General features: G+C 54.0%; 1 protein-coding gene across 2 annotated transcripts in view; it reads right to left on the bottom strand.

The window, feature by feature from the left end:
- TSPAN9 (tetraspanin 9) overlaps window positions 1-25,320 on the bottom strand; it is a 181,432-nt gene that overhangs the window by 144,644 nt on the left and 11,468 nt on the right. Inside the window, exon 1 of one of the 2 annotated variants that reach the window (XM_036865743.1) lies at window positions 2,183-2,196. The exons of the other annotated variant lie outside the window; for it this stretch is intronic. The gene's annotated coding sequence lies outside the window, so the exon portion shown is untranslated. Of the gene's footprint in view, window positions 1-2,182; window positions 2,197-25,320 lie in introns of those variants that run through there. 2 annotated transcript variants of the gene reach the window in all.

Here is a 25,320-nt window from a genome sequence, read left to right as displayed (position 1 = left end):
GCACCCCCAGCCTGAGCAGACATCTCTATTTCCTGACCCCCCTTGCCTGGGGCAAAATACAAGCTCTTTGTGTGGCATTTTGGCAACATTCGTCAGGGGAGAGCAGGGAGGTGGGTCTCCCAGGTCCAACCTGCCAGTAAACAGAAACCAAGGTGCAGGAAAACAGGCAGTAGACAAACAACAATCACATTAATTTGAAAAGGACACACCTTGTGGCAGGGAGATGGCTTTTCTCTGGACTGAAATGTGAGCAAGCGGACACCAGCTCACTGCCACAGCCCAGGACAGGGCTGGGGACAAACGTCCCAGGAAAGGGGAATTCTTGCCAACTTCCTCATCTACAGGCCTGACCGGGGGGCTTCTATGCTCCAGCAGAGGAGCCCAGAATCCCTGCCGGGTTTGGAAATAGCTGGGAAAAGCAGCTGGGTGGTTCACGGTTGACAGAGAGACAAGCCTACATCCTGCCCCTCACACTGCGTAGCTGTTGACGTAAGGTGTGAGTTACAGCACGTCCTTAAAGCAAGGTTTGCAAACTCAAACCTGCAGAGGCAGGTAGGACGTGTAAATGAGCAGCTCTGGCGAACACACAGGCATGTCCCCCGCTGTGTCAAGACGGAGGGTGGGGGGGGGGGGCTCGGGAATGCACAGGTCCCCAGGTCCCACCCAAAGGTGATGCCTGACACTCAGGCAGCCAGGGGTTGCCCCCTGGCTGGTGTGGGCTCCTGGCAACTAGTCCTCCTCTAATCTCTAAAAAGCCAGAAATCTCTAAGATTGTGAAATCCCTTCACTGTTTAAACGTTGGCTCTAACAAACAACAACATCAACGGGGCAAACAAAATACATCTGCGGCCCGGATGTGACCTAGATGCTAGACTGTAACCTTGGCTCCAACGTTAGCATCTGTAAAGTGGAGGCAAGAGCCCGGCGTGGGGAGGACCAGATGGGGTTAGGCCTGACCCCTGACCCCCAGAAAGCACCTGACAAATAGCGGTTGTCAAGCAGACAGAGCTGGAAGGGTCTTCAGGAAGAACCACCCCAATCTCCTCAGCCTCCTAAAGAGGAAACCTCCAGAGGCCCTGGGGCCGAGCCAAGATCCACAAACACACTGGTGGCAAGAGCCGGGCTGGCCCCCGACGCTCGGGCTCTCGCCTACGTCCCACAGACCCCAGCAGCCTCTCCCGGCTCCACTCGGTTTGTCCCAGGTGGCTCCGTAACTGTCCCTCACGGGTGTGGCCTCACCAACTGTGATGGGCAGCTCCCCCCAGGTAAGCACGCTGGGCACTCAGCCTCACGCGGGTCAGGGGCTTCGTCACCGTGACCCGACCAGGTGCCCGGTGGCCACGCTGCCCCCGCTCCCCTGCACTCCCGCTCACACGGAGTGGGCTCCGCGGGCTGGCCCCGTGCCAGGCGCTGCCCCTGACCCACCCCAGCCCGAGCTGGGGGGCAAGGGAGGAGGGCACCAAAGGAGGCAGTGCCGTCAGCAGGTAGAAAGGCTGAGGCTCAGGCGAGGCCTAAGCACAGAGGAAGGCAGGCCAGAGGCCAGGAGCATGCCTGGGGCCAGAGCTGGGGCTGGGGCCATGGGAGGAGAGAGGACAGGTGGATGGCGTGGGTGGGGGAGGAAGGCCAGAGTCCCCAGGCTGAGGCGGCTCTGGACCAGCTGGGTTTGTGCCACACCAGGGCACTAACTGGGCAGCTCGTAACCAGCCGGGTTTAACTAGCCGGGTCCCAAAGCACTCGCTGTGCTCGCTGAGGTGAACCAGGGTTGCATCCTGTCCCCGGGCCCTGGGGGTATCCTGTCTGAACTTGGAAACTTCCCGGCCCTGATGTCCAGGGGAATGGTCCTGGACCGTCTCCACGGCACACACGGGAGCTTTCCAACCACCAGCAGCGGAGAAGCACACCTTAGCCTTAAAGAGGCAGTGGGGAAGGAGAGCGGAGGGGCCTGGGCTCCGGGCTTCCTAACAGAGGTTCCAAAGAGGGGAACTGGGAGGGCTGAGGGGAGCTGAGGGGCCACCCGGGACAGACCCCTCACGTGACAGCCAGCACCAGGCCGTGCCCTTTGGAGGCTCCCTGACTCCCTGCATCTTCCCAGCTGGGAACCCCACATTCACCTCCCCAAGGGTCCCGGAAAATCATAACAAAGCCCAAGGTCATCTGCACCTTGAAGCTCAGTCTCTCTCACCTGCTGCGGCTCCCTGTCCTCTCCAAGTCTCAGGGGGCAGGGAGAGAGGGCAGGGAGGCAGGGGACTTGTGGTTAAACACCAGCCAGCGAGGTGAGGGGTGGGAGGGGCGGCAGAAAAGAGAGCACACAAACATCACGTGTTGAGAGGTTTCACAACGACGGTCCAGAAAGTCAGAGAGATTTGGGAACTCCACCTCTGGCTTTCCCCACCTGGAAAGAACACAGACTTTGGAATCCCCCAGATGCGCGTTTAAATCCCTTCTCTGGCATATTCCACTGTGTGACCTCGGGGTGGGGGAAGTTCATGAACCCCTCGGAGCCTTGTTTTCCTCATTTCACAAAGCAGCTGCCTGGTGCACAAAGGGAAAGCAGCGACCCTCCTCCTGACAGTAAACCATCCTCCGCCCCTTTGTAAGCATCCTGAGGGCGAAAAGCATAGTCCAGTCTGGGGTCAGAGAATGCACACCTTTGTGCTCACTGAGAACATTCGTCTGTGACCAGCTTTCTCAACAGCATCCCACCTGCTCCAGTGTGGACGAGACCACCGAGTCTGCTCACAGCACCGCACAGAGGGCACTCAGCTCCACTTGCAGACCACGCGGACCCCCGAGGCTCGGCCCTGGGCCCTGGGCCCGCAGCCCTCCCACACCGTCAACCAAGATTCTGTCCTCCTAACCGCTTGCCTCGCTTACTAAATGCCACCTGATACCGTTCACACCGTGGAGGCGCTGGCACAAGGAGAGAGAGGGGTACACGTCTTCCCACAGGTTACAGATGAGGAAACGAGGGCAAGGAAACCAGACTGTCTGCAGCCCAAGGCTGGCTCTCACTGCGATGGCAGGAGGGGGGAGTGAGTGGGCACTAAGGAAGCTGAGGGCAAACGCGGTGGGGTTGAGCTGAGGCCACAGTTTTCCCATCTTTGTCAATAAATACAGATGAGGGGCCCTGTTCTATCAAAAAACAAAGGAGGGATCAGGTAATACCATAGGAAAGGTCGGCGAGCATCCTCATTGCCGCCACTAACAGCTGCAGTGCTTTCCATCCGCCCGGCAGGTTCTAGACGCTTGACCTGTGTTAACTCACTTAATATTTATAATAACCTTGTGAAGCAGGTCCTTTATTATCCCATTTTACGGAAGAGAAAAGGTCTTAAAGAGCCTGCCCAAGGTCGCACGACTGGGGAGGGGCGGCCAGGGTGTGAACCAGGATGCACACAGCCTTAACCATCTCCTGTGGTACCTCTCAGCACACAGGCCCACCCCCCTCACCGCCCAAGCCCTGAGCTGCCCCACTGGCAGCCGGCCCGCAGGCCCCGGGGTTCCTGTACCTGCAGCAGCTGCCCCCAGGGTGCTCCCTCCAGCGGCAGGAGCCGGGACTCTTATCTGCAGCATGGGCTCCCCTGCTGCCTCTGCTTCCAGGCAGGGATAAGACCCAGGAGAAGCCAGGGGCCATGATGCTACCCTGATATTCTGTTCCCACTGACTCAGAATCCCAGGAGAACAGATAGACGGGGGAATTTCTGAATGAGTCACTAACCACAGAAGAATACAGTTATGTCCGTCAGCCAGGAACACAGTTAGGGATGGGCTTTCAAACAACCAGGCCCGGGGAGTGGGAAATGCTGCTTCATTGCTGCCGCCCAGGGCAGAGCTGGGCCACTCGTGGGTTTCCAGACGCTCCTGATTACAGAACGGCAAGGTCTGTACCCCATGGGCAGCAGCAGAGGGGTTGCTGAACACATTTGGATTCCTCCCACCAAGAGGAGAGAGACGCCTTAGGATACAAAAATCAGACGGACAAATGATGGAGCGCTGATTCCTCTCCCTCCCCGTGTTGTTTTTGCTAAATTGCTTTTATCAATGGGCTTTGATCACCATCTCCCTCCAGCAGCTTACAAAACCAAGCCCAAGAAGTGTATCAACAGCTCTGCCCCGTTAGGACAGACGTGGTGACAGGAGAGGCGACAGTGGGGAAAACTCAAACTCCCCAATCACAAACCCTTTGGCCAGAGCGAGCTGCCCTGTGACACCCATCAGGGAGTCAGATGCTGTAGGTGGCCAGGGCTGCCTTCCTGGATGGAGCTTGGAAAGCGGGAGGGGGAGACCGGGCAGGCTTTGGCTGGAAGTTTATTTTTTCCATAATTTAGAATGAAGTTATCTTTCCTGCTCGAGCACTTCCTCCCATAAAACCGTCCTCCCGGGAAAGGTGAAGATTTGTCACCCTCTAGGCTTACAATTCATTCTGGCACTGAGTGTGTGGATCTCCAACTGGGAAGGCTCGGGCCAGGCCAGGAAACAACAAATGGGCTGGGATGCGGCCAAAGGCGGCCACGGGGCGGTGGGGTCTAGGGATGGAGTTATCGGCGTGACAGCTGGTAGAACTGGGGCGGGGACGGAGGGTAGCTGTCGTCCGACGGTCCCGCGTTGCCATGAGGACGAGGCGGCAGGCTCGTCCTCGGCTCTGCCGGCAGAGGCATGGCCACAGCACGGCTCCAGAAAGGCAGGGGTGAAGACCAGACTGCCCAGCTGTGGGCTGGGGTGAGGGGCGCTCTTCCCCGTCCCAGCAGAGGCTGGAATCCACCAGACCAGAGCCCAGTGCGAGGCGTGAGTGGGGAGGATGACATGTGAGGACCCCCCCTTCTCTGAGAGTCCCCGTGGTTACCTGACAACAACCATGGGCCCTGAGGAGCTGCGTGGCCTCAGGAAGGGCAGGTTCTGTTTCCCGGTTTTTATTATTACCATTTATTAAGTGCCTGGGATTATGCTCTGCACTGCACGTGCATCGCCCTGTTTAATCTCCACCATAACCCTGAAGACAGATGCTATGCCTGCCACACAGTAGGTGCCCAGTAAATATCTACGGAATGAATGATGAATGAGTGAATCCTCTTCACCAACGAGAAAACTGGAGCCTAAAGAGGATAAGCATCTTGTCAAAGGTCCAGCAGCCAGGCAGCAGCAGAGCTGTCAGTGAAGCCTGGCCAACCCCCAGGGTCTGCATCCTGAGCCACTGCACTGCTCCCTGTGGCCACTGCCTCGGTCTTCAGAGACCCTTAAAGAGTCGGCAGCTGTGACCAAACGTGACAAGTGCATCACTAAGAGGCATCAGGTTTTGTCTTCCAAATACGCTCTAATAAGCATGCATTGCTTTTACAAAAGAAAATAACAAAACTTATCAAAATGTTCCTGTTCAGCCCACAATCTCACAACCAAAGGTGGTGTGTCCATTTAAGAACTAGTTGGCCAATCAAAAAGACAGAAAGTTTAAAAAATGTTCAAAAAATGAAAATAAAGAGTTGTCTGCGAGGACGGGGGAAACGGGAACGCCCGTACACGGCTGGTGGGAGTGCAAATTGGTGCAGCTGCTTTGGAAAACAGTCTTGTGGTTCCTTAAGACGTTCAGCATTCAGTCACCATATGATCCAGCAATTCTACTCCTAGGTGTTTTCCCAAGAGAAATGAAAACACATGTCCACACACACACAAAATTGTATATGCATGTTCATAGCAGCATTATTCATAACTATCAAAAGTGGAAACAACCCAAATGTCTGTCAACTGATGAACAGATAAGGACAAACAAAATGTGGTATGTCCGTGCAGCAGAATATGATTCAGCCTTAAAAAGGAATGAAATTCTGATACATGCCATCACATGCATGAACCTTGAAAATACCACGTTAAGTGAAAGAAGCTAGTTACAAAAGACCACATAGAGTACGATTCCATTTATATGAAATGTCCAGAATAGGTAACTCTATAGAGACAAAAAGTACATTAATGATTGTCTGGGGCTGGGGAGGGGGTAGAAACTGGGGGGAAGAGGAGAGATGCTAATGGGTACAGAGTTTATTCTGGGGGTGTTAAAATGTTCTAAGATTGATAGTGATGATGGTCACACGATTGAGAAGCTGCTGAAAACCACTGAACTGTACACTTTAAATGGGTGAATTTTATGGTAGTGAATTATATCTCAATAAAGCTGGGGGTTTTAAATATTTATTTATTTATTTCACTGCACTGGGTCTTAGTTGTGGCACGCAGGATCTCTAGTTCTGGCACGTGGGATCTTTTAGTTGCGGCATGAGGGATCTAGTTCCCTGACCAGAGATCAGACCCGAGCCTCCTACATTGGGAGCGTGGAGTCTTACCCACTGGACCACCAGGGAAGTCCCTAAAGCTGTTCTTCTAAAAAAAGGACCAGTTTCCTATCTTCCTTAATTTTAACAGATTACAAGGAATCTGATAAGGGGTAGAGATCATGACGTTAACTGACGGAAGGCAACAGCTCGCAATCTCACTACCTCTTGCCCACGGCCAAGATTTCATTCAGTCATTCAACAAACATCTATCATTCAGTCATTCAACAAACATCTATCGAGAACCTACTATAAGCCATGCATCAGGCTACATCTGAGGTCAATAAACTGCAGCCCACAGGCCGAATCCAGCCTTCGCCTGTTTTTGTACAGCCTGCAAACCAAGAACAACTATAGCGTTTTTATGAGGTTGGAAAAAAATCAAAAGCCAGATAATATTTCCCAACATGTAGAAATTTTATGAAATTCAAATTTCAGTGTCCATAAATCGATTTTACTGGAACGCAGCCACACTCATTGGTGTCCGTGTAGTCTCTGGCCCCTTCAGAGCTAAAGGGCAGAGGTGAGCAGCTGCAGCAAAGACCAGATGGTCTGCAGAGCCTAAAATATTTACAATCAGGTCCTTTACAGACAATATTTACCAGCCCCTGCACTAGTTGCTGGAGATTTAGGGGAGAGAAGAGAGGAGCAGTCACGGTCAGGGCCTCTGTTCTTGTCTGTCCATGGCCCCGACAGCCGGACAGCCAGGCTCTGAGGACCACACACTGAGTGTGTGCGGTGAGCACAGAACATGGGGGCCGACCGGGCCAGGCTGCGGGCAGGCTTCCCTGGGAAGCACTGGCCTCTGAGACCAAGGGGAGCAGGAGAAGTGGCATGTGCAAGGCCCTGGGGCAGGGGCACGCAGCCCGCTGAGGGTCCAGAAGAAGGTCACTAAGGCTGGGCGCCGAGTGGAGGGCAGGGCCTGCAGGCGGCACCAGAGTCTGTGCTCCACAAGGTCCATCTCCTCCCGCCCCTTCTCCCCCTCCCCCCTCCTCCTCTTCCCTCTCTCCCTTTCCAGCCTCCTCCTTCCTTCCCCTCCTTGCCCCCTCATGCCCCAGGCATTCCCTAAACCCTTACCTGGCTTAGCTTTCTCCATGGCACTTAACTCTACCTGCTACACATGCATTTGCTTGTTCACCGACCAGCTCTTATACTAGAATCCGAGCTTTATGAGGACAGGAACTTTGTTGGTTTTTTTTCACTGCTGTATTTCCAGCACCATGACCTGACCTAGAGTCGGCTCTCATATAAATATTTGTAGAATAAATGCCAACACAAAACACTTAAAGAAAATTTAAGGGCTAAACGTCCTTGATTTGCAACCTTGGGCAAGCTATTTCTTTATGGCTCGGTCTCCTGATCTGTAAGATAAAAATAATAAAGGTATCTACTTCACGGTAAATAAGGTAATGCACATAAATGGTGATTATTACTGTTATTATCGTCCTCTTGTGTTGCGTGTCTATTTTGTGTCACACGTTAAAGGGGGAGTTTTTAAAACCTATCTCATTTAATTCTCATATAAGCGCCATGAGATAACTTTTATTACAAATTCCCTCTGGACAGATGAGGAAACTAAAGCTCAGAGACACTAGGTCAGCAGTCCAAGGCCACACAGTAAGCCACAGAATTAATATTCAAACTAGCACCATCGGGCTTCCAGGGCTATGCCCCTTCCTCTATACCCAGCTGCAAAGTGGAAATGCCCTAGGAGGCTGGGGAAAGGGAGCCGGCATGTCCTGGAGCAGTTGGGGAGCCCTCATGAAGGAAGGACCCTGTTCTGAAGGACTAAAAGGATGCACATGAGCAGAAGAGTGGGTGAAAGTCATTCTAGGTCAAAAAACAGAAAAGGCGGTGGGGGCAGTCCTTTTCTACAAGAAGCGTACACTGTTCACTGTCGTAATACAAACAGGAGGGGACAATGGTGGACTCACAGGGCTGGCACTTGGGTGAAACCTTAGATGCATCTGGTCGGATTCTTGTTTCACAGAATGAGAAACAAAGGCGCGGTGAGCTGGGGACGCTGTGAAAGCTGTGCCCACACTGACGCTTCATCCGTATTCCTACTCGTCTCCTTCCCTTCAAAAATCACAGGAGTACACGCTCACTACAGCCGGAGAAACACTCCAAACGAGGAAAGTGTTCCCTGCGTCCCCACCACCAGCCACAGCTGTGTCAGTTCCACATCCAACAGGCTCAGGGTCACAGTGATCAGCTCGCATCTCAGCACAGAAGGGAACCTGCGTGAACTGTGCTTCTGTTTCCATTGCTGTTACCAAGTCTGCCTGCAGTTCGTCCATTTGCTCACTCATTCACTCAGCCGGCGATTACTGAGGGTCTCACACAGACCCGGCCCAGTTCCAGTTACTGGGATTCTGCAATGGACACACGTGATAAAATGATCTTTCATTCCTTCCCCACAAAGGCTGGAGACACTGGTTGGTTAAAAAGAAGTTGGGGCGAGACTTCCCTGGTGGCGCAGTGGTTAAGAATCCGCCTGCCAATGTAGGGGACACAGGTTCAAGCCCTGGTCTGGGAAGATCCCACATGCTGTGGAGCAGCTAAGCCCGTGCGCCACAACTACTGAGCCTGTGCTCTAGAGCCCACGAGCCACGACTATAGAACCCACGTGCCACAACTACTGGGCCCGCGAGCCACAACTACTGAAGCCCACGCGCCTAGAGCCCATGCTCTGCAACAAGAGAAGCCACCGCAGTGAGAAGCCCACGCACCGCAAGGAACAGTAGCTCCCGCTCGCCGCAACTAGAGAAAGCCCACACACAGCAACGAAGACCCAATGCAACAAAAAATAAATAAATAAACAAACAAACAAACCAGGAGGCCTGATTAAAAGTCTGCTTTAGGAGACCTCCCTGGCGGTCCAGTGGTTAGGACTTCGCGCTTCCACTGCAGGGGGCACGGGTTCGATCCCTGGTCAGGGAACTAAGATCCCACAGGCCGTGCAACATGGCCAAAAAAAAGGCTGCTTTATAAAGAGCTCCCCCCGCCCAGATCTCCTCTCCCACACCCTCTGGCAGGTGACGGTGACCATGCCGCCCCACCCCGGGGGGGTATTCTTTGCAGGAGCAAAGGCAGAAGGTCTGTGGGCTGGGGACACCCAGCACAGGGCATCACATTGAAAACAGGGGATTCAGCTGAAGCACAGAAGGCCGAGATCCCTGCCCTCTTTCCATTAGTTCCCAGGTAGGTTAGAAGATTCTTCTCTAGGGAATCTAACAGCTCAGGAGAAAATACCAAAGATGTTAACTTATTGGGTTCCTAAATGAAACAGGCCAACCAGGTCACCCTACGTGAGGCCCAGAGTCCACAGGATGCTCCTGCCACAGACACACACACACACACACACAAACACATACACATACACACGCATACATACACATGCGCGCACACACATGCACATACACATGCATACATACACACATGCACGCACACACATGCACATACACACATACACACATACATGCACGCATCCATACACACGCACACACATACATACACACATATACACACATGCACACACGTGCACGCACACACATACACATACACACGCACACACACACAATACACACATACACCCGTGCACACATAGACATACATACACACACATACACATGCACGCACACATGCATACACATACACACACGCACACACACACATACATACACACTCATACATACACAACTTCATGCCCCATTAAGGTATGGGTACACACATACATACACACACACATACACACACACATACACACACACACACACACCTTAATGCCCCACACACATGTAACCAGACTACAAGGATCACCAGACTTTAGGCGAAAGCCTGTCACAGGAAAGACAGAGAAAAAGCACACACACACTTTATAAGAAATGGTGAGGAAGAACCCTCCCATTTAGTTTTAATGAATAAAAGTATCATTAATAGCCTCAGAGAAGTAAGAGGCGATGCTGCATCCATGAAAACAAAACAAGATGCTATAAAAACAAAAAATGTATATTTAGAAAGTATAAGAACTCTTAGACATTAAAAATATACTATTAACATGAAACCCTCAACAGAAGGCTAGAAGATAAAGCTGAAGAAATCTCCCAGACTTCCCTGGTGGTGCAGTGGTTAAGAATCCACCTGCCAAGGCAGGGGACACGGGTTCGACCCCTGGTCCGGGAAGATCCCACATGCCATGGAGCAACAATGCCCGTGGGCCACAACTACTGAGCCCACGCGCCACAGCTACTGAAGCCCGCACGCCTAGAGCCCATGCTCCGCAGCAAAAGAAGCCACCACAATGAGAAGCCCACACACCACAACGAAGATTAGCCCCCGCTCGCCGCAACTAGAGAAAGCCCGTGTGCAGCAACAAAGACACAACGCAGCCAAAAAACAAAAAAAGCAATCTCCCAGATTTTGCAGGGGTTGGGGGGAGTGCAGGTAAGGAGAACGAGAAAGACAATAAAATTATAAGATTAATCCAGGAGATTCAATATCCAAATTCTAGGAGCTCCAGAGGAAAGAAGAGAGAAAACGAAAGGAGCAAATCAATGAAGTCATTCAAGAAAATTTCTCAGCACTAAATAATGGGTGTTTCAAGACTGACAGGTTCCAGGGAGCCCTGGATGGAAACATATCCACACTGAGGCATGTTACTTCTGAAGTTTCAGAACAGCAGCCAAAGAGGAGACTTTTACACGCAGAACACTAGAGATTCCAGAGAGAAAAACTGTGTTACCTGCCAAGGATTAAAACTGGAACATTAGACAGTAACCTTGGAACTTAAGCAATGCTTTGCACACAAAAAAGATCCCTAGCCTAGAACCCTACAGCAAGCCACAGTATCAGTAACACGTGAGCATGGAAGGAATATTTTTTCAGATCCGTGAGGCCAACGAAGGTTCACAGAGCACCTCCTGGGCAGCGCGTGCATTTACCACGCAGTGCGTGTACTGGATTACCACCGGCCCACGCCCTAGACTACAGCCCAGAGGCTGTGTCTTATTCCTCTCCGTAGCCTCGGCACAAGATGTTATGGGGTTACCCAAGAAAGGGGGAGGTAGGGGGCACTTAGTGAAGGGAAGTGACGCTAAACAGAATCCTCGGGGATAAGGATCCACAGCACCATGCCGTCCAGGCAGCGAGAACACCAGCCAGGGCTGGGGACCCGTCACAACCCATCAACTTGCTGACCACAGACAAGGGTTCTAGCCGGCAGGTGAAACTCAAGGCAGGAATGAACAAATCCATGCGCAAGTAGCACTGGTGATGTTACCAGGTATCTGGGTTTGTTTTAATCCTCTTTTCTGGAACGAGGTGATATGTAAGTCGATGAGATACAACCATCTGAGCATGAAGAATGGGGACAGTGAGGCAGAAGGCTGGCTCCGGGTGTGACCTAAGCGTCCCTGGAGCAGTCTGGCAGCCCCACAGGGCACAGGCCACCAGGACGCCAGTGTCTGAAACACAAAGGGGAAGCTGGACCTTACAGCAAGCACACGGAAGCCCCGGAGGGAGGGCACCTGGGCCTGGGGGCTGCCCTGGGCCAGGGAGGCCCTCTCTCCTCACCCCTGCCCGTGAAAGCCAGAGCTCCGAGGCTCAGGAAGATCCAGGCCCAGAGACTGGGAATGGAGGCCCAGTCACCTGGCTGGTCAGCCAAGCCAGCTGGGAATCCAAGCCCCGTCTCCAGGCCCCCTCCCACCCCTTCAGGCCCGCCTGGCCAAGCGCAGGTTCTCACGAGGATGTTCCCTTGCTGGATTTCCAGGTGGGAAGAGGCCGCCATGGAGGAGCCACAGCCCGGCACCTGCTCCAGGCGGCTTCCGGGAGAGGCCCCCTCCCCCATGCCCGCCCCGAAGGAGGCGCCGGAGCCTCAGTGGATTCCCACGGCCCCTTGACGATTTCCTGCTCTGCAGCAGTGGCGGTTCTGCAATAGAAACAAAGTCAGGGGCCTGCCTGCTTGGCTTCTGAGGCTGGTAACCCGCTGGGATCTGAGCAGCCAACAAGGAGCCTTTCCTTCCTGAAACAGCCCCGGCCCCGAAAGGGCGCTAAACAGGGCGCCCTCCTCCCAGCCCCACCAAGGTCTGGCTCTGCCAAAGGCGTACGTTCAAGGTGGGGGGCTGGGGGGTGCACGCAGGGGGCCCGGAGGAGGGGCCGTTTCCTCCCCTTGCAGAGTCTCCCCTCTTCCCACGGCCAGTCCCCTCCTGGCTGGTTCTACAGGACCTGTTACTCATCACAGACACAGCACCTCCCAGCTGAGGTGTCCCCTCTCTCTCCAAGGTGAACTCGAGGCACGAGTGGAGAAGGCGAAGGGCTGGGGCTGTGAGGACCCACTGCTGTCACAAACTCTCCTGCCAGGTCACCTGCAGCCGGGGTCCTGCCGCTGACGTGTGCTGTGGGCAAGCATGTGAGCAAGCATGGAGGCGCGTACAGAGCCTGAGTGTGAGCCAGCACGTGAGTAAGCCGTGTGCAAGCGTGCACGTGCATGCTCCGTGTGAGCGTGCATGCGGGGGAGGGTGCAGAGAGTGAGTGTGTGAGAACAGGAGACGTGCATGCACGGGGACCTGTGCAGAGAGCGGGCCCTGAGTCCCCGAGGCGCCGCTAGGGAAGGTCAGGGCGTCCCACCCCAGCCCCCCTCCCCCAGGTTCAGACACCGAAGTGCAGGGTAAACGCAAAATGAGCGGCCTTCCCCCAGTCCAGAAGCCCCCGTTTCCCACCAGCTCACCTCTGCCCTCGCCCTTCCTCGAGGCCAGCTGCACCCGGCCTGGGCCTCTGGGTTCCCTCTTCTGCTCCCACACCAGCCTCACTCTCTGACCCCGATTTTCCACCCTGCAGCATATTTTTTTAAAAACAAGGAAAAATCCCCCTCACTTCCTTCAGGAGCAATAAATAGGAGGATTACAGAAGTGACATTCTGAAAGTGATCTGAACTCCTCAGAAGACAAGAGATGGATAAAATACAGGGCATTTTGGCCCAGACTCACTCAGAAAGAGAGGGAGGGTCTGCCTCCAGGGAGGGGGGACCATCTGCAGTGGCCGCCCGCCAGCCTCGGGCTGAGCCCTGATCGGTAGCAGAAAGCCCAGGCCTCTAAGTCACAGGGCTTGTCTAACATGCCAAACACAAGACACGGGGTCCTTGCGGGCCCAGAGAGGCTGCTGTCTAGAGTCGGGGCACAGACTCCACTCCCCAAGCTGCCTTCCCTCATCTGGAAGCAATCTGCCCCACCCTCCAGCAAACAGCGAGGTAAAGGAGAGAGCCTGCCCCACTCCCCTCCTGGCTGGCCAGCTGAACACCTGAGAGCGGCCAGAGAACAGGCACAGGGCAGCCTGACCCTGACCCCAGACGTCTGTGCCGTCATCCTAAGCAATCTGTCCCTTCGCCCCTGAAAACTGGACAACAGTCAAGAGTACAAGCTTTGGAATCAGGCTGTCCCCAGCTGGCAGCCGCTCCAGCAGCCGACTCTTGGTTTCCCCCTAAGGAAGATGCAGGTAACGTCGGTCGTCGGAAGGATCCAACGGGACGTGCACGCCCGGGGTCTGCACAACACGCACTTCACAGACCACAGTTACTGCTGTTCCTGCCGCTGCACACTCAGCTGACTACACAACAGCCACCGCAGTCCTTCCGAAATGAAACGCACGTCTGTCTCCTTGATCTAATTCCTCCAAAGGCGCCCACCTTGCCCACCATAAAAGCGACAGCCCTCAGAATGGCCCTCAAGCCCCTGTAGGGTCTGAGTCCCGTGACCTTTCCCTTGCTCCCTTCACTCAGCTGTACTGGGCTCCAACAAGCCTCACATGCTCCTGCCGCAGGGCCTTTGCACCTCCTGTTCCCTCGGCCCTGGGATGCACCTCCCCCAGATATCTCCAGGACTCACCCACCTCTTCTTCCCTCTCTGCTGAAATGTCACCTCCTCAGGAACGCCTTTCCTAAGGACCCTGTTTAACCCATAATACCTGCCCCCCGCCCCTTCCTCCCACCCCCTTCCCTATCTCACTCTGGCCCATAATATTTGTCACTATAGATTTTAGTTGTTTGTTTGTTTGTCTCCCCCTCCAAAATACAAGCTCTTGTGGCCATGGATTTTTCTTCACTCCTGCATCCCCAGAGCCTGAACAGTGCTGGCCCCCAAACATTTGTGGGATGAATGAGTCTCAGGACATTTAGGACAGCCCCACTCAGGGGTTGCCAGTCCTTTAAGGCTTAGTGGCCTCCTCTAGAAAAAAACATGCTCATTCTAGCCACGTCTCAAGGTCATTGTCAGGAGGAAACGGACAGGTAAGATGATTTCTGGGAATATTCTTTGGTGCTTTCACAGTGGGGCGCCCTATAGAAATGGAAGACCCCAAAATTATTTATCCAGCACCAACTGAATAATTACTTATTCAGTCCTGGGGTGGGGACCCTGAGTGCTAACAGGACACCACAGAGAGGGGTTTACACAGACAGTCCTTGCCTCCAAGGACCAGTCTGAGGCCCTCGGACCTGCGGGCACGCCTGGTGCTGTTCGCCACAGAATCCCTTGCACACGGCAGGTGCCCAGTAAATGCCTGTCAGAGTATAAATGAGAAAGTCCCACACGGATAACCACACAGAGAATAGAAAGATCACCCATACAAAAATCCTCAGTAAAATACGTGTTGATCTAAAGCAGCGTGTAGACAACAGCTACCACAGATAAGACTGACAAAAATACTGAATATATTTTTATTATCTTCACAGCAGAAGCAAATGTGTTCCAAGGCAGAAGTCAGGAGTAGGTGCAAAAAGCCACGGGGAATGGAGAACAAGTTCAGGAAACTTCTTTCCAGTGAGTGCATTTCAAGAATTAGGCCAAAATCCTGCAGATCATGACAGAATGCGCTCCGGCGATATTAGCTGTGATTATACCATTGCTTTTATTATGGTCTTGGCACCCTCCAACTGAACAAGCAGGAAACGAGACACAACACTCAGGTTTCCCATCGAACAGTGAGAGGCCCAGGTGCACTGCTTCCCGCTGAAGCACCTCTGGACTGGAGCGCGGCCCAGCCATGGGGATGCAGGGATGACTTCATTCGGTCATCAAGGGCTCCTGAGTGCCTGCTTTGTGCCAGACGCCATCTGGGCACTGGACAGACAGAACGCACACAGAGCGATGCACCTCCTCTCCCCGGGACCCCTTTCCAGGGGGCGCGGGCTTTGTGAGCCCGAATGCAGGCAGGTGCCAGCCCTCCAGGTACACCAGTCTCCAAAGAACATTCCCTCTCCGTTAAGGGAGAAAGGATGCTCATTCACAAAGGCTTCTGAGCACTGGCTGAGGAAGAGGCCAAGCCCACACTGCTCGGGCTGGTGAAAGCTGCTCTGGGGACCCGGCAGCCTCGGACACGAAAGAAGGTCCTGCAAACGGGCCATCCTCCAGCTCCCCGGAGAGCCACTGTTCCTCCCATCTCGCAAAGGAAGAAACGGAGGCTCCTGCAGGTCAAACTGGTCTGGAGGCCAAGGCTAAGAGGGCCAGAGAGTCCGCAGTTCAAGAGCGCTCCTTATGCCCATGGCGGTGCCTGGCTTGCCCTGTTGGGGAAGGGAGCGGTGCACCAGGAGAGAGGTTCCCGGAGCTCAGGTCTCTCACTCGGGGCGCAGCCCAGCACTCGGCTGCCAGGAAGATCTCTCTTTCTTTCTTTTAAGATTTCTCTTTCTGCAAAGCCCTTGCCCCAGAGCCTGCCCAGCTGTGACCGCTTACAAGCGACCTGACCGGGCTCCTTCCATATAGAGGTGGGACAACAGCTTCGGGGAAGCAGGAGACAGGCCCTTGGCTCAGGACCCCTTCTGAGCTGTCCCCCTCCCCTCCCCCAAAGCCAGCGAGCCGCAGCCCCGCCCGTCCTTCCTGGGCTGCATCCTTAGAAAGGGGAAGAGGCAGGTGCTTGAGGACTCCCTTGAGAATCTGCCAGGACCACCGTTAAACAGGCCTCCCCAGCATCTTCAACCTGGGGCTGAAACCTCCCGGGCGCGTCCAGTCCGGGGAGGAGGGGCCCCACGGGGGAAGAGACCCAGGAGCCAGAGCAACAAGCCAACGAGCAGTCAAGAGCGGAGGTGCCTGTGCAGAGCCACGCTCACCAGCACGGGAAGCGCTGCAGCAAGGCCGCCAGGCTTCGCTGTGCAGGAGGCTCACAGTCATCCTGCCTCAAAGGCACTGTGTGTCCAGACACAGGAGACAATGGGACGAGGCGCTGACACAGGGCCAGCCCGGATCAATGCGGTGCCAGGCAGGCTGAAGGGGGATGACGGGGCCCAGCACCGGCAGCGGGAGGCCAGTCTGCAGGGGCCCCAGGCGAGGCCCGGCGATGGAGGCTGCAAGGAGTTTCACAAGAGTAGTAAGGAGCATGTTTCAGGTGTGTTTTCTGAACACGCTTGCACAGGTGCGCACATGCGTGCGTGCGTGTGTGCGTAGGATGCGGAGTTGCGAGGGCGGGTGAATCATGGGCTCAAAAGGAGGAGTAACATTTAACATCATTGAGTAGAAAAGTATCTTAGAGAGTATCTCGTGTAACATTGTATCTACTCTTCATCCCAAACAAAATCCCCAATCACTATCAGTCTTTGCTTAAACCCCAGCAGCGATGGGGAGCTCACTACTTCCCAAGGTAGCCCATTCCTCCTCTGCTGGATGGCTCCAGCTGTTAGAAAGTTCTTCCTGGAACTGGGCCCATGTCTGACCTCCTTGAATCCCCTCACCGATGGGTCCTAGGCACCTGGCTATTTAAGCTTTGAAGCCATAGGACATGTTTAGACCCTCCTATTCCACATCAATCCTGCACATGTCAGGAGACCATTATTGTGCATCCCCTCCCTTCCCATAACACTCTATAAAAATAATTTCCAGACAAAAGGAACGTTCCCAAATCCTTCACCCAGTCCCCACGTGGTGTAGCTTCCACCATCTTAGTCACCCTCCTCTGGATGAGTTCAGATTTGCCAGTGTCCCAACCAGAATTAACAAAACCCAGATGCAGATGTGCTATAAGCTCCACAGAGCACAAAGAGGGTCTAAACCTCATACCCAGGGCAGCATTGTTTTTCTTAGCAACCACACGGCACAAATTAGCTTATAGTTTCTTCCATTTCTTCTCATTTATTCATTTGGTCCACAAACATGAGCTGTCTCCTATGTGCCGGGCACTGGGCTAGGTACAAAGGATGCTAAGGGAAATACCGTATCACCTTTGTGCTCGGGGAGACAGCCTGTGTGGAGAGATAAAAAAAACAAACCAGATGAAACACGGGGGAAAGAACACACGGCTAATGGGGTCCTTCCCGTAGGAAAGCTGACTAGAGACACCTGCCCCAGAGGGTAACGATGCCCAAGGTGAGTGTTCCAATAATGCCAGACTCAGATTACAGCCACGGTGAAGTGACAGGGACTGGCTTCACCCTTGCCCCCTAAACAACTAGAAAGCTGGACAGAAGGCACGAAACAACTGCTTCAGACACCGACGGCAGGCAGCACTGGACTGTAATCCCTGAGAGAAGGAAACAAGAGAGGGAGTCCTGTGATGGCCAAGCTTACTGCCTGGAGGCGGCGCCCACACAGCAGCTGCGGACGAGGAATCCTCACGGGGTCCAGTGGTCCCACCGAGTTGAGGAGACAGAAATTGGAGTTCATAGAGATAGAATTTTTAGGGCAGAACATTGGAGAGAAGGGGACTGCACAGAGAGGGGGCTCTGGAGAAGAGTCCCCTGGCATCTCCGGCTGACCCACACAAGTGTAGGGTAAAACACCACAAGCCTGGGAACAGAACCAACAGAAAGCAATGGGCCAGCCAATCTGCGGAGCTCACTCAGGGCCACATTCCCACCAACGAGAGCAGAAGAGCTCGCGACACACAAGGCACTGGGTAGAGTCCTCAGAGGGTGGTGCCTCAGTAGTGAAGCTAAATTAGCCCTAGTCTGAAGGCTGAATGCACCCCAACAAAGCTTACAAGCAAGCCTCAGACATATTAAACCAATCCCAAGCAGTTAAAATGCATGCCAGAATAAAGTCCAATACTATTTGAAGGAATGTAACAAAATCCAGCAACGCTCAATTGACAATGTCTGGCATCCAATCAAAAATTAGCAGGCATTCAAAGAAGCAGAAAAATATGAGCCATAACCAGGAGGAAAAGCAGTCAATAGTACAGACGCAAAAATGACAGAGATGATGAAACCAGTAAACAAGGGTGAAAAGAATACAGCTATTGTATGTTCCATAAGCGCAAGAATGTAGAGGAAAACATAAGCTTGATGTGAAGAGAAATAAAAGATACAAAAAAAAGACTCAAATGGAACTTCTAGAGATGAAAAACCCAATATCTGAAATGAAAAATACACTGGATGGGACTTATTAACATTGGATTAGACACTGCAGAAGAAAAGATAATTGTACTTGAAGATATTAACACTAGAAACTATCCAAGATGAAGCACAGAAAGAAAAAAGATGGAAAAAAATTAATGGAGAATCAGCAACCTACAGGACAATATCAAACAGTCTAATATACACGTAGTTGAAGTTCTAGAAAGAGAGGAGAGAGAAGGGGGAACAGAAAAATACTTGAAGAGGGGGGCTTCCCTGGTAGCGCAGTGGTTGAGAATCTGCCTGCCAATGCAGGGGACACGGGTTCGAGCCCTGGTCTGGGAAGATCCCACATGCCACGGAGCAACTAGGCCCGTGAGCCACAATTACTGAGCCTGCGCTCTAGAGCCTGTGCTCCGCAACAACAGAGGCCACGATAGTGAGAGGCCTGTGCACCGCAATGAAGAGTGGCCCCCACTTGCCGCAACTAGAGAAGGCCCTCGCACAGAAACGAAGACCCAACACAGCCATAAATAAATTTAAAAAAAAAAAAAAACTTGAAGAGGGAATTCCCTGGCAGCCCAGTGGTTAGAACTCTGGGCTTCCACCCAGGGGCCCAGGTTAGATCCCTGGTTGGGGAACTAAGATCCCGCAAGCCGTGCAGCACGGCAAAAAAAAAAAAAAAAAAAAATTCTTGAAGAAGTAATGGCTGACTGAGTTTTCAGATTTGGTAAAACAATGCTCATAAGAGAAAAAACCATGCAGGATGGGAGGGGAGTTCCAAGCCAGGCAGACAATGACAAGAACAATGGGCAATGAGAACCCGTGTGGAGGGCGTTACAGAGACAAACGGGACACAGTGGCCGCAAGTGGGGAGCAGGGAGGCTGGACCCTGCTCCAGGTCACTGCAGACTCTGCAAGCCTCGCTCAGCCCCTCGGACCTCATCTTGTAGGCCAAGGGGCAACCACCTCATCCTGGACAAGGGCAACTATTTTCTTGAACCTAAAGTCAGACTTTGCTGGCTTCCCTGGTGGCGCAGTGGTTGAGAGTCTGCCTGCCAATGCAGGGGACACGGGTTCGAGCCCTGGTCCAGGAAGATCCCACATGCCGCCAAGCAACTAAGCCCGTGCGCCACAACGACTGAGCCTGTGCTCCAGAGCCCGCGAGCCACAACTACTGAGCCCGTGTGCCACAACTACTGAAGCCTGTGTGCCTAGAGCCTGTGCTCTGCAACAAGAGGAGCCACCACAGTGAGAACCCCGCACACTGCAACCAAGAGTAGTTGCTCACAGTAACTAGAGAAAGTCCACGCAAAGCAATGAAGACCCAACGCAGCCAAAAATAAAATAAATTTATAAAAAAAAAAAAAAAAATTTAAAGTCAGACTTTGCATAAGCAGGAGGGTCCAGAGAACAGAAGAGAGGTTTGAGGCCCAGCTGTGACATCTGAGCCCTCAGCCTGTCCCCATGGGGATGAGCCAGCTGAGACGTCCACCCTTGGACCCCCCCCTTTGGAACAAAGAGTGGAGGCAACAAAAACACCCTACCCGTCTAAGAAGGGTCTTCCTCCCCGCAGCTCCTGGGACCAGGTAACTCTCAAGCCAGAAGGGGCTTGGGGATCATAGACTCCTCACTTTACACACGAAAAACCCAGAGAAGTGACGTGACTGACCCAGGGCCAGCCAGGTGTCCTGACTCCCCCGGGCTGCTCTTTCTGCTGACCACTCACCTGCTATGATCCCCACCGCCCTTCCAGCACCACGGACGGCTCCGGATGGCATCATGGGTCAGTGCACATCTACACGGGTCTCTACACACCCATGCCGGCTCCTCCAGGGCAGAGGCAGATGCCTGGCATCACCGGGCTCCTGACCTGCTACAGGATGGGTGCTCACTACGCGCCCCCTTCACGCGCACTGAGCAAAAGGGTCTCTGGGCCTGACTCTGGGGAAGGGAGGGAGAGATGAGGCTCCCCAAGATGCAAGGCCAGAGCTGCCCCGAGCCTGCCTAGGTCCGAGAGGGACAGAGAAACAGAGCAGAGAGATCAGAGAGAGGGCTGCACTGACCTGGCCAGTGGGTGTTACCAGGCGACCCCCGAGAGGCAGGGACGAGCTGGTGCGGGGAGGGACGCTCCTCTGGCTCCTTATCAGACTGGCCCCGAACCAGCCCTGAGCTCCCACCCGCTCCTGCCCGGATGAAGAGGAAATTGTCTGAAACCTTCCTCCTCTTCCCCTCCCCTTTCCAGCACCTCCTTCAGCCCCAGCCTTGCTGTGGGCTCTGGGCTGAGCGGCACCTCTTTACAGGGGTCACGAATGAGCAAATTCTTGAGCTATTCCTGGGGCCTTGATTTTTATCATCCTTCCATTCTGGTCAATTCTGAGAGGCCAGCGGCCAGGAATGCCAGAGAGATCCGAGCCCGGCCCACCAAACCCAAAATAACCCCACATGTGCCTCTCTCAAGTCCTCAGGGATTTGGCCATTTTGGGTGCATGTTTTCCTACAAAGCTGCCCCCCTGGCCCCGTGAGGTTACCTCTGAGGCACCCCTGGGGGAGCTGAGGAAGGTGGGAGCAGGGGAGGGGAGGGCGGGGGATAAGAGAGGCAGAATCCAGGGTCGGGATCTGGAAGGGCTGGCTCCAGCCTCCTCCACTCAACTGCCTGGAGCTCCTGGGGAAGCCAGCCTCAGTTTCCTCGCCGTGAAACCTCCAAGCAGCGGCCTCCTCTTGCCCACGACTTCCTGTCGGCCGCTTCGGGAAAGGCAGCGATAAGGCCCCCTCCCTGAGCTGCAGACGCCTTGATAAGAAGCTCCTGGTTTGAGAGTCCTGCGCCCTCCCCAGAGACATCTCCCACCCCTGCAACTGTGAAGATGGGACGGTTTTACATCAGGCAAGTGCTCCAAGTGTCCGGGGAAATGGGTCGGATGGGGGACACGTTTCTTTTCATGTCGCAAATGCAGTATTCACGCATTCAAAAACGATCGGCGTGCCCACCAAGTGTTGGACAATGAGAAAACAGGCAGAGCATCAGTGGAGGGGAAAATCCAGGCCTCTGCTCTTCAGCAGAGATAGAGACAGAGATTGAGGCGAGTGGTCAGAATGCCCCTGCCTGGCAGAGAACCAATGCCTGGAGGCTGCACGAGTCCTGAGTCGCCGGAGTCCTCTGGCTGCACGAACACTGCACTGCTCAGAGGGCAGGGCTGGCGGATGGGGAGGCTGCAGGGTCTCAGAAACACCAGGGTCGGTGGAGACCGGCCCCCGATCCCCTGCATCGCCGGCTTTAGGATGTGGCAGCACGGAATGCTTTAGTTCCTGACATGAATCAGGAATGTTAAAGAGACTTGGTTTAAAACAACCACCATCATAAGATAGATATACCCTCTTAGGTATTTCTTTAAAGCTGCACCATCCCTCTGGTGAATGCCCTTGAGGATTTTTTGGCAATGAAAATTACTTCTTGGCAAATTGAAGATTTAGCACTCTCTGGTGGGGGTCCCAAGGAGAAAGGGCCCACAGTCTAAGGAATCACCTCCCCTTTGCCCCAGAGTCAGGGTGGGGCTCACCTCCCCAGCCTAGCATCCTCCCTCACCCTGGCCCACGGAGAGAGCGTCAGGTCCCCCCACCTCGCTCACAGGCACGGCACCATCAACCATTTGGATAAGCAGTGATGAAAGTGGATGATGAAACAGAGGTAACATCGTTTTTCTTCCAAATTAGGTGTGACCGTCAGGCATGAGGCTTCAGCTGGTCAGCCTGGCTTCTCCTCCAAGCCCTCCATTGAGGGCTCTGGCTACAGCAATCCCATCCCTTCCTACTCGGCCTTCAGAGCCCATGCCTGGGTGCCATGGACGCTGCAGGGCCGAACCTCGGGGGGAAATGGGAGAACCCGATGAAATCGAGAAGGCCTTTGGTAGCCTAGAACAGAAAAGGTGTGGGACTTACCTAAGCCAACGTCGGCTGAAGCTCTTACCACACAGAGCACCGGGGCTCAAAGACGCCTCGGAACCTCGCAGAGTCAGGGTGGCCAGCAGTGGAACTTCCCTGGTGGCGCAGTGGTTGAGAATCTGCCTGCCAATGCAGGGGACGCGAGTTCGAGCCCTGGTCCGGGAAGATCCCACATGCCGCGGAGCAACTAAGCCCGTGCACCACAACTACTGAGCCTGCACTCTACAGCCCACGAGCCACAACTACTGAGCCTGCGTGCCACAACTACTGAAGCCCGCACCCCTAGAGCCCGTGCTCCACAACAAAGAGAAGCCACTGCAATGAGAAGCCCGCGCACCGCAACGAAGAGTAGCCCCCTCTCACCACAACTAGAGACAGCCCGCGCACAGCAATGAAGACCCAACACAGCCAAAAATACATAAATAAAATAAATAAATTTATACAAAAAAAAAAAAAAAGACTCCGCGCTTCCACTGCAGGGGGCATGGGTTCGATTCCTGGTCGAGAAACTAAGATCCTGCATGCCAAAAAAAAAAAAAAAATCTCCTCTTTCTTTCCTAGACCGTGTTTCTCCCCCAAGGAGTTAGACATAAAACAAAGTGGTCATTCACTTGCTGATGAAGTGATATTATAACTCTTGATGATACGGAAGTATATGAATCATCCTCGCAGCCACAGGGAACCAGAACTGGGGGGTGGAGGCATGGGCAGGGAAGTTAGGAGTCAGAGACAGGCCTCTTGGGTCTCCGCTGATGGACAGTTTACCTACCATCCGCCTCAAAGCAGCAAACGCTCAGTTGGCACAGGCTGAGGACCTCCATTTAGTCTTCCCAATTCCTTGGCCAAAAGGAGCGGCTGAGGTTTCTTGCCTTGCTTGTGATGCCAGATTTCTCCGAGGTCTGCAGCGTCAGCTCTGCACGTTCTCCTCAACACTAAGCACCGGGATACATTAAGCCCGTGAGCTGATCAGATATCATGCACCCTGCAACGGTAGCACGATGCCGGCGCCCCCGGCACCCAGGGAAGCATCAGGGCAGCTGCAGCTGCTGGCTGCCTCCCATCCCCCAGTCCCCACCAAGCCCTGTCGCTGAGCTGCGTCCATTCTCCCACAGCACAGCCGAGGAGGAGGAGAATGGCCAAGAGGCTGAGCTGTGCAGCGTGCGCTGTTTCACAGTGAACCTTTCGGCCACAAAACATTTCTTTTCCGAGAGATGCTGAGCGGGGGCAGAGAAAAAATAAAACACCAAGGGGTTTTCAAATGCGAAAGCCCTCTCAGCCTTTGTTCTCGTTTGATGAATGCACAAACCACCAGGCCGTTGACAGGCAAAAGAACACGGGGCGGGCGCGCGAGGAAAGTGCAGTTCATCAAGGCCAGCCTGGGGGCTCCAGGGAGAGGGGAGTTGGATGGGTGTGAGCCCCGGGGAGGACCTCTCCTCCAGCGGCTCTATGGCAGCATCGTCCTTGCAACTGGAAGTGGCACTCCCTAATGACCCGGAGCTGGCTCTCCCAGCCCCAATGTTTCCTCCTGTCTCTGCCATTTGAGGCATTTCCCAGGAAAGAAGAGCTACCACGCATGGCGGGTGATGAGAAAACTATACAAACGAGTATGTCAAGGGGAGTCAGAATGTTAAGTCCATTGTGAGCTGTCTGGGAAGTGAAGTCTGATCCTGCAGGCTGGGTCTTCTTACTCCACCTCTGAGGGTAGGAGGGGATGGGGAGAAAGGCTGGAGCACAGGAGGTGCCCTGTTTGCTGGGCAAATGAATGAATGAGTCCCCAGCAGAGGCCTGAGTCTAGAGTGGCTGGCTGGCTTTCATCGGGACCCTTCACTCACTGACGCACATTCTTCGGAGATGCCATGAAAACTAGCAGCAGGTACCGAGCAGCCGAGCTGCCAGCAGCTTCCAGAGGGCAGGCAGGCTTCCGCTCTGCCCCCACAGCCCTCGGGCAGGAGAAGCTGTCCGTTACGAAGCCCGTGCTCTAGCTCACTCTCACCTCCGGCCAGACAAGCGCCTCACACACATCCACACAGAATCCACCTGGAACGACACCTCTAAGCCAGCAGGAGGACGAAGCATCCCGCCTTGCCAGTTTCCCTGGGTGACCCATCCGGTCAGAGGGGGCTGAGGAGGGACCGAGCCTGGGCTGTCTTCCAAAGGTCTGTGGCGTCTAGCCCCCAGCATTCTAGCCCTCCGCCTTCCGGGCCCGTGCAGGGGCTGCACACCCCTGCCCTCCCACCGCTGAACACACTTGCCCTTGACGAGACTTTGCCAGTCCTCCCATCAAGAGGGGGCATCTTTGCCCCAGCCCTGGAGTTCCAGTGGGTCCGGTGACTTGCTCTGACCAAGCGGCAGGTGGATGCTACATTGTGAGACCTCGGAGCCTGCATCTCAACGGGTCTTGGAGATTCTGTTTTCACTTAAAAGGCCAGTTCCCTTGAGAATGAGAAATCATGAGGGGAAGAGAGGCCCAGCCAAGAGCCAACGCCAGCCCAACGCGTGCCAGAGGGGCTCCTGGACCATCCAGGCCCTGCAGAGCCACCAGGTGACTGCCACCGCGTTCACAAGCTCAGGTGATGGGACCAGCTGAGTCCCGCCCAGTGCTATGGGCACCGCTGCGGGAAGACGGCTAAAGAAGTTTCCAGTTAGTGTAACACAATGCTATTTATGGAAATTGATAAGATAATAGGTAGACAGCTGGATGCTAGTCTATCATTAAAACACCTAGAAGGAATATAAGCCAAAGTACTA

This window comes from Balaenoptera musculus, chromosome 10 (assembly GCF_009873245.2).
Source record: "Balaenoptera musculus isolate JJ_BM4_2016_0621 chromosome 10, mBalMus1.pri.v3, whole genome shotgun sequence".
Taxonomy (NCBI): domain Eukaryota; kingdom Metazoa; phylum Chordata; class Mammalia; order Artiodactyla; family Balaenopteridae; genus Balaenoptera; species Balaenoptera musculus.
This window is presented reverse-complemented; position numbering and strand designations above follow the sequence as displayed.